Source organism: Lynx canadensis, chromosome A2, assembly GCF_007474595.2.
Source record: "Lynx canadensis isolate LIC74 chromosome A2, mLynCan4.pri.v2, whole genome shotgun sequence".
NCBI lineage: Eukaryota > Metazoa > Chordata > Mammalia > Carnivora > Felidae > Lynx > Lynx canadensis.
Window position 1 is genome coordinate 124699132 of NC_044304.2, and position 9064 is coordinate 124708195.

Consider the following 9064-nt stretch of genomic DNA (forward strand, 5'->3'; position numbering starts at 1 on the left):
ATATTGAATATGGACTCTTCCTTCTGCTTAGAGTTAAAATCTGACTACTTCTGTTTAAACTCTGCCTATACAACACACTAGTTGTGACCCTGGGCAGGTTGTTTAACTTTTCTGTGCTCCAATTTCATCACCAGTAAGATGGACACAATAATAGCACCTGCTTCATGAGATTATTATGGGAACAAATGAGTTGAACTTGAAAATACTGAGGTTGGGCTTGGTTCATAGTAGTCGTTCCTAGCGTCTTAAGTAGTCATAGCTAATAAATGTTAGCATTAATTACTTTTACACGTGCATACCAAAACTGTGTAGAAGGAGATGGAAGAAAAGATAGGATGGAATTAGTTGGCCTTCTTTTCTTGGGTCATTTCCCACCAATAAGCAATCTCCAATATATTCGCAAGCTGAGCAAACACTTGAAATTGCGTGCCTTTTGTTTATTTGGTTTTTAAGTACTTTGCTTCTCCTAAGTTTTGTTCAGAGATAAGCTTGTAACGTGTTTTAGGGAGCATTTTGTGTGTCATTTGAGAATTGCTGAGTCAGACGAGGAAGTTACTGAATGGATCCGAGCCATTTAAAATAAAAATCCAAAAACTGTTAAAGACAAACATATGTTCAGTAACTCCTGATGAGTGGAGTGGAGCTCACACTTGCATCCATGTGGCCAGAGGACAGGGAAAGTGTCAGATAAGACAAATCAGAGATGTTCCCTACATACCTACTCATGCTAAGTCCTGTGCTAAGATAGTACGTGCAAAGCTAGGTAGGAGAGTTCCTAACACAAGGAACTCACAGCCTAGTAACCCTGCTACTTTGTGTTTACACAAAAAGTATAAAACAAGTATATGAACCAAATGTATATGAACCAAAGTTATGAACCAAACCTAAAACCTGTTTTAGGTTTCAAATGAAACAAAATCAATCAATCAGTAGATGTTTTGTCTAAGTGGTCTCAGTATAAATTTAGCCAAACGAATGACTTATATGAAAATATGATCCAAGGAGGATTATATGGGGTTTCAGAACTCGTTCTTAAGAATGTCCTGGGGGCGCCTGGGTGGCGCAGTCGGTTAAGCTTCTGACTTCAGCCAGGTCACGATCTCGCGGTCCGTGAGTTCGAGCCCCGCGTCGGGCTCTGGACTGATGGCTCAGAGCCTGGAGCCTGTTTCCGATTCTGTGTCTCCCTCTCTCTCTGCCCCTCCCCCGTTCATGCTCTGTCTCTCTCTGTCCCAAAAATAAATAAACGTTGAAAAAAAAATTAAAAAAAAAAATTCCAAAAATAAATAAACGTTGAAAAAAAAAAATTAAAAAAAAAAAAAAAAGAATGTCCTGGCTCCAGTTCATTATTAGACATAGAGGGCTATTGGGAGCTATATGTAGGCTATGCTCTGCTCCTACAGAGAAGGAACAATAGTCTAGTCTTAGTTCTCGAGAATGAAGGAGGATGTGAAGAAGATCCCAGAGGGGGATGGGAAAGAGGATTGAAATGGAGTAAAAGTTCTAGGGCCCTTACAACCGAAACACTTACATTCCGTCTGTCTGAGGCAAGAAACATCAAATTCACTGAGTACCTACTATGTGCCGGCTTGCCGACCTCTTTATACATTTCCAAAGTGAGATCTTTAACACTGCAGAAGGTTAAGTCAGCAATCTTTAAGAGATCGATAAGATAATACAATAAGTAGTCAGAGCGGAATTGTAACCCCTGCTTGCCCAACATTCACATCATGAGATTGCCTTTTCTGTAGGCGTGAAAGAGCGAACACCAGCTTGCCAAATACGCAACGGCCTTTTAGATCCAGCTGGTCAATGACAGGGTGAGGCCATCAGCAGTTACTTGGGGTCAGCCATTTTTTGAGCCCTGACACTGACAAAAAAAATGCACTCGACGTACTATGAGCTTGACAGGGCACGCAAAACAGCTGAAACCAATTAGAGACATAAACTAGGATTTTCTGTCCAACTCCAAAATAAATAAATTGTATGCATAGCCATCCACAACTTGGAGTGGGAACCATTTATTGAATCAAGTAATTGCCTCTCAGTGTCTGTAGCAAGTTAACTACCTAAGGAAAATGAGACAAAAAAACACCCTGAATGAAATGCATCTGTTTATCCCATCAAGCAGACTTTTAATTGCAGCATGTCCCTCTGCCAAATCTCTTTGACATTTAAAGGTTGGTGGTCAAGTCTATACTTAAGACTCATGTTGACAAAAGCTTACATAAGACAAAGAAATGAACTACTAATGGTAAATAATGTTAAGAGAAAACAGAAGAGTGGGGATAAGGCAGTGCATATTCTCTCTGTCTTCTATATAATATTGGGCCAAGCCCACAATGCCTTCTTTCCAGAAGTACTGGGGAGGGAACAGAGATGTTTCATTGGAATCCTATCTGTCACTGCTCTGCAAGCTTGGGGAGACCCTCAACCTCTCTGCTCCAACTTTCCTCATTCAGAGGTAATTAGTAGTCATTTGTACACTTTGTACATGGCAGAAATTTTACGTGCATAACCTCATTTACTTACTGTATGCATTCTCCCACAAATTCTGTCACGATGATGATACTGTCCCTGCATTTCAGGTAAAGAAACTAAGGTTTAGAGAATTTTTTGCTCCACGTTATGAAGAGAACCCAGGTCAACCAACCTCAAATTCCATGCACTGCCCATCAGAGTGTGTTGGTTCTCGCCACTCTGATAAAATCCAGTTTTTCTCATTTCAAAGTAAGGAGCAATCAGCTGTTAAGACTGTCCAAACTTGACTTTCTTCTTAGTGAACTTTGCTCCACCAGCATCAGTCAACTATTTTGATTTAACTCCCCCCTCCCCACCATCATGATATGGAACATTACAGCCTTTGATTCTATGTTCTAAACTTTCTCTTTTTTTCCATTCTGCACCCTACGGCCTTAGTTCTGAGACTGTCTCCTAGATCTGTACAAGAGTCTTTCCTGGCCACTGCTCCTTCCACAACCTCCTCTAATCTATTCTCTTCATGCTGCTGACTGCTTGGCTTTCTGGATTAGGACTCTGTCTGCTGTGAGAAACCCTTGAATTACTTTCCTCCACCCTCCCAAGGCAGGTGTCACACAGCCACTTATCATCTCCTCCCAGCCCCAACAATAAGTCAGCTGCCCCAGTTCTCCAGGCATCCTGTGCTTCTCCATGCTTCTGGGTGGTTATCTCTGCCTGGAACCCTGGTGTCCCTTTATCCAAGAACAGACTTCATCTTTGAAATCTCAGCTAGTCCTCAGGATGTTCTTTCCCCTCGTTCTCCTCCTTACTAGCACCCCATCTCTCCTTCTGCACGGATCTATTACAGGCCCATGATTGTCAATTCACAAGGGTTACAGCGAAGGGTTCCCTGAAACTGATAAACAAGGGAAGAAAAATGATTCTCTGGGAGTTAGACCTCAAAACCAACACATAAAGGATCAAAGCAGCTAAGTGCAAAGTCATCTTAAGGAGACAAAATATTTCCCAAGCTTGGAAGATTAGGCTATAATAAATCTGAAACCCTAGGGGCAGGATTTGCTTCAGAATTCAGATTGTTTTTTGTGATACAAGACAGATACCACATGTTTATAATATCCTTAGCATAATGCACCATGAACATTTTCAATATTTGTGTAATGGAAGTATGAGTCTCACACTAGGAACATAAATGAAAATTATAAATAGCTTCATGTTATTTCAGGTCATAGTCTCCCTAAACTTCCTACAACTTTGTTTTTCAGAGATTTTGGTATTTCAGAATTGCGGATAATGGAATGCGGATGTGAATATCTCTAAAGAAAGAAAGACTCATAGAAGAGAGAAGTGAGCCATGGAAGTGTAGAAAAGGGAGAAGCGTGGAGAACATGTGAGCAGTGACCAGTCAAGCATACCCAGCAAGAGACAGGATTTACTATATTCTGATTCCATTGTCAAGGCCAGCATTGTAAAAAGAAAGAAGTGCTGAGCTCTCTCAACTGAGATCACTAAACAGTTGGCTCATTCGAACAGTATTTTTCTACTCTTGTACTCCCCAAGCCACTGGACAATTATCAATCTTGGCATATATAAAATATCTGCAGAAGAGAGTAATCTTTTCACAACTTTGGGTTCCTACTTCTGTAATAGGTATGTATGTGTATACATAAATATATATGTATATGTTAAATTAATACTCTGACCCTGTGGTTTTACATATCAGTCCAGCCCTGGGAGATATATTCCTCCCTCTGTTTATTCATTTGTCAAGTATGTACTAAGCGCCTTGATGAGCAGTTGACTCAAAGCCTAGCCTTGGACCACACACAAAATCTGCTGAGGTAATGGATGTGATTGCCCTGTGAGGTTTGCTAAGAGTCATGCTGCTGGCGTTTCCGTAACATTTCAGGCTTAGCCTCCCTGGGTGGAGGCACCTGGGAAGTTTCTTCTGCTATTTAACTTTCTACAGTAATCACATTTATTTTTTATAATAGGTTAGTAATTATTTCCCATTTCTCAAAGTGCAAGTAATGTTACTTTTTGTGAAAGTGTCCTTAACTAAGAATTGATTTGATCTTCACTTCTGCCTTCCTGGACTGTCAAGAAAAAAAAACTCGAAACCTTATGTAGTCCACAGTGTCATTGGAGAGGGTTCAGGAGATGAGGGAAGGGGTTTGGCAGTCTGACTTCCAAACCCAAGAATTAAAGATCCCTGTTTGTTATCACCGTCACCACCATATAATGCCACTGTCCCTCTGACTTTTCATTGTCTCTCGGCTGACTGCCAAGGCTTGTGAGGTCCCACGCAGGAGGATGGGTTTCCATTAAGAACATTCTCATTCCTCTTATTTAGGAAGCCAAGTCTGGGACACCAAGTGCCCAGTCCTTGAAGAACCCACCCACTCACTAGCCATTTAGTCCGAAGTCTGTTAGACTGGATGGAAAAGAAGTTGTAATCTCCTTTGCTCATCTTAATGCTAAGGAGCTACTTTTCTTTGAAATCCTTAAAAACCAAATTTCCCCACCTACCACCCTTGGGAAAGAAATCCAAATTCTCTTAAGGGATCTAGAAGCCTCAAAGACTCAGGGAAATTTCTATATTCAAACATGATCTATTCTTTTCATGTCTTAGGGGAAATAAACCTGAAAAGAGTATTTAATTTATTTATTTGCCTGGAAATATTATTTCTATTTATGATCCCAGCAGGAAACATCTGGTATAGTCAAATCAGGATAATTTGAAGAAGACAATTAAAGGACTGTTTACAAAGGTATAGCCGGTATGTTAGGAAATTACAAGGTGCATTAGTTATTTATTGCTGCATAACAAATTGCCTCCCAAGCTAGAAGCTCAAAACAAGTATTTATTACCTCACAGTTTCTGTGGTCAGGAACTCAGGCACAGCTTAGGTAGTTATCTGCGGCTCAAGGTCTCTTGTGAGATTACAGTCAAGCTATTAGCTAGTACTGTGGTCTCATCTGAAAACTTGACTGGGGACAAACAGGTTCCTTTCAAACTCACATAGTTGTGGACAGGCCTTGCTTCCATGTCGTGACGGCATAAGGCTGTTCTGGGGCATAACAGTTGGCTTCCCCCAGGCATGTGATTCAAGTGAGAATGGCCAAGATAGAATTCATAGCCTTTTCATAACTTCATCTCAAAAGTGTCATCTTAGCTCTCCTGTGTATTCTGGTAGAAGTGAGTCAATAAATCCAACCCACATTTAAGAAGAGGGGATTATACAAGGGTGTGATTACTGGGAAACAGAATCCCTGGGAACCATCTTGGAGGCTGCCTACCCCAATGAATGGATTGTGAAGTCTTCCAGGGTTAGTTACAGATGAACTGTTTTCATCCCCAGGGCAAAGAGGCAAGGGCAGAGAGCAGTCTACATAACTTGGAAGGATAGTGTCGTGTGGAGAGGGCAGACTTGAGAGACACTGTGCCCTTGGGTCAACGGAACAGACATCTCCAGATGACCCCAGAGAGAGGAAGCAGAGGTAATAAATACCTTGACTTCTTTCTTTTCTCTCCTTCCATCTCTTGGTGGGCCACTAGACTAGCAGAACCCAATCAGATGCCATGAAGCAAGGGAGCACATTGATGTGGTCCATACAAGTCAGCCTGCCAGAGCAGAGAGTGCGTCTGGATGGGTAAATAGCAAACATTGTCACATTATGCTCTAGTAGCTGGCAAATTTCCCATCAAGGACTTTCACATTCCGGGGAATCTTTATTTAAAAGGTTCACTTGAAGGGCAGCTGGGTGGCTCAGTGGGTTGAGTGTCCAACTCTTGATTTCGGCTAGGGTCATGATCTCAGGGTTCCTGCTCCGAGTTCCTGCTAAGTTTGAGCCCTGCATCTGGCTCCATACTGACAGTGTGGGGCCTGCTTGGGATTCTTTCTTTCTCCCTCTTTCTCTGGACCTCCCCCATGCTCGCTCACACACACACACACACACTCTCTCTCTCTCTAAATAAATAAATAAATAAATAAGCAAAAAAGGTTCATTTGAATTATTATTTGTTTTTTAAGCCTGATTGATCTTAACAACTACATTACAGATTTTTAGTCAGTGAGGAAAGGCTCACCTTTGTCTTTGAATACCCTGCATAACTTTGCCTGTGCCGAACAAGGACTCTTAAAAATCACCGCCATAGTATTTGAGAGCTGGAAAGATCCTTAGATATTATTTAGTAAACACTCATTTTAGGGATGAGAAAATTGCTGAGATGTTAACTGGATTGTTTAAGATCACACAATGCTAAGCCCACATGTCCCAACACTATCTATAATTTACTAATTCCTGAATAGTAATGATAATGACGATAACAAATTGCAAGTGCACAACATTTTCAAGTTTACAAAGAGCTTCCACCTACATCATCTTATTTGAATCTCACAATAATCCTGAGATACTGGGAAGGTAGATGTTACTATTTCCAATTTACGAGTAAGAAAGTGACCTACATAGCTATTAGCTATTTCAGCAGAGCAAAAAGTGATATAATAGGCATCAAAAACAATCCAGACACTTGAGGCTTTTGGGATTCACCTGTTCAGTCTCATCAGATAGATTCATCTCTTCTAGTTGACTAAGGCTACGAAATGAGGGGCTGCTCATTGAGAAACCAAGGTTGGACCTTCCTATATGAAGATGGTGAGTGCAGACTGAGTAGGTCTCAGGGAACATTCTAAGAAGAGAAAGGCAGTAAAGCAGCCCCACTAAGGGCCTTCCTTGTCTACCACTGAAGGAGCCGTTCCTGGGCTTCCTGGTGACATCCCTATAGCATTCTCCAAGAAATGGAGCTTCTATCTTTCAGGAGAATCTACACAATGAGCATTCACATAGGAAAAACCCAGGGGGCAAGAGGAGGGTCTTCGGTAGACTTGGGTAGACTAGGTGGAATGTCAAGCCTATACTACTTTGCTAGTTATTATTGCTATGTAACAATTCCCCAAACTTAGTAGGCTTTAAGACAACAACCCTTCATATTACAGCTCACAATTTCATGGGTCAAGAATTCAGTCGAAATTCTGCTGGGCCATTCTTTTGTTTCACGTGGTCATGACGGGGCTGCTCCAGTGATATTCAGCTGGTCTGGTCGGGAAGGGTCAAGAGACTTCAGTCACACAGCAAGGGTTTTGGTGAGGGTGTCTTGAAAGCTTAGCTCACCTCGGCCTCTCTGTAGCTTCGGGGCCCTCTAGGAGATTTCTCCAGTAGGGTAGTTGAGTTTTATACATGCCCACTCACCTTCTGAAGACTTAGAAAGCAGTTTTAGCCTTTTCTTCAAGGCTAGCTCCAGAACTGACATAACATTAGTTTGGCTGTCCAGTTTTGGTCAGTGAAGTCAAGGAGTGGTTCAACAGATCTCATCACTTGGTGGGAAAAGAGACAAAGGTTTATTGCCATCTTTAATCTAGCATAATTCTCACACAAACTTCTCTCATTTCCCCACTGTTTTTCATGCTTACTCCCATTACAACGTTTTTACAATTATAATCTGAAGGAAATATTAAGGACATGGGCTGGAGGTAGTTTTCAACCTGGGGAACATATATTTGATGATGCAAATTGCAACATCACTTGGGGAGACAGGTTGGGATCATTGATCTCTGTAGTGTGACTGGCATGTGTCTTGCTTCACCAACCTGGGTTTAAATGACAGAATGTATTCATAACATTAAATAAGGTGTTCTTGATTCTCCTAACCACCTACTTGTCTTGCAATTGTTTACAGATTTCTCCCTCCCAGATATATTTTTTTAATTTTTTAAGGTTTTATTTATTTTTGAGACAGAGAGAGACAGAGCATGAGCAGGGGAGGGGCAGAGAGAGAAAGGGAGACACAGAATCCGAAGCAGGCTCCAGGCCCTGAGCCGTCAGCACAGAGCCTGATGCGGGGCTCGAACTCACGGACTGTGAGATCATGACCTGAGCTGAAGTCGGACGCTTACCCAACCGAGTCACCCAGGCGCCCCCCCTCCCAGATATTTTAAGAGTCCCCAGGCCTGCTTCCCTATGTTTGATGCTCACATCTCTGTGCCAGGAGCTGGGGTTTGTCCCTCTGAACAGGATTCTGCAGGAGAGGCTACTGCTGCTCTGTCTCTGGTCTCAGTTCTTATTCACCTCCATTCGCCACCTGCCATGGCATCTTGGGACACATTATTAAGGAAATTCATTGCTATCATTTCAATTCCATGGTGCTGTGAGAGAATGATCCTCCCTCTCCAAGTGCAAAGCACAAAGGTTTCATTTTTTATTCTCATACAAGTTGGGTCCCACTGAGAAGTTGCCCAAGTGCCCAGTATTGTCATACATTTTATTCACCTACACAGAGCCAGGTACCGCAGAGTCACTCAGGTAGCCAGGGAAGCTGGCATTGGATAAGTTCCAGCACCTGCCTGGCCGCATGTCATATCTAGATCCCCAATCCAGCCCTTTGCTCAGACAATTGTGCTACCTATGGGACAAAGTATAAATCTCCCTTTTCTTACGGTATCTTCTCTCCCAGGGTTGCCATGGGCCAGCTCCCCTCCTGGATTCTGCTAGAATTGGCCATCTCCACTTTCTTATTCCCCTCCCTGTA

At 42.2% G+C, this 9064-nt stretch overlaps 1 long non-coding RNA gene across 1 annotated transcript in view; it reads left to right on the forward strand.

The window, feature by feature from the left end:
• Positions 1-5092, forward strand: part of LOC115509061 — a 45091-nt gene extending 39999 nt beyond the window's left edge. The window contains exon 3 of the long non-coding RNA XR_004343304.1: positions 3741-5092. This is a non-coding gene — a long non-coding RNA (uncharacterized LOC115509061). The remainder of the gene's footprint in view (positions 1-3740) is intronic.
• Positions 5093-9064: the final 3972 nt, after the last annotated feature.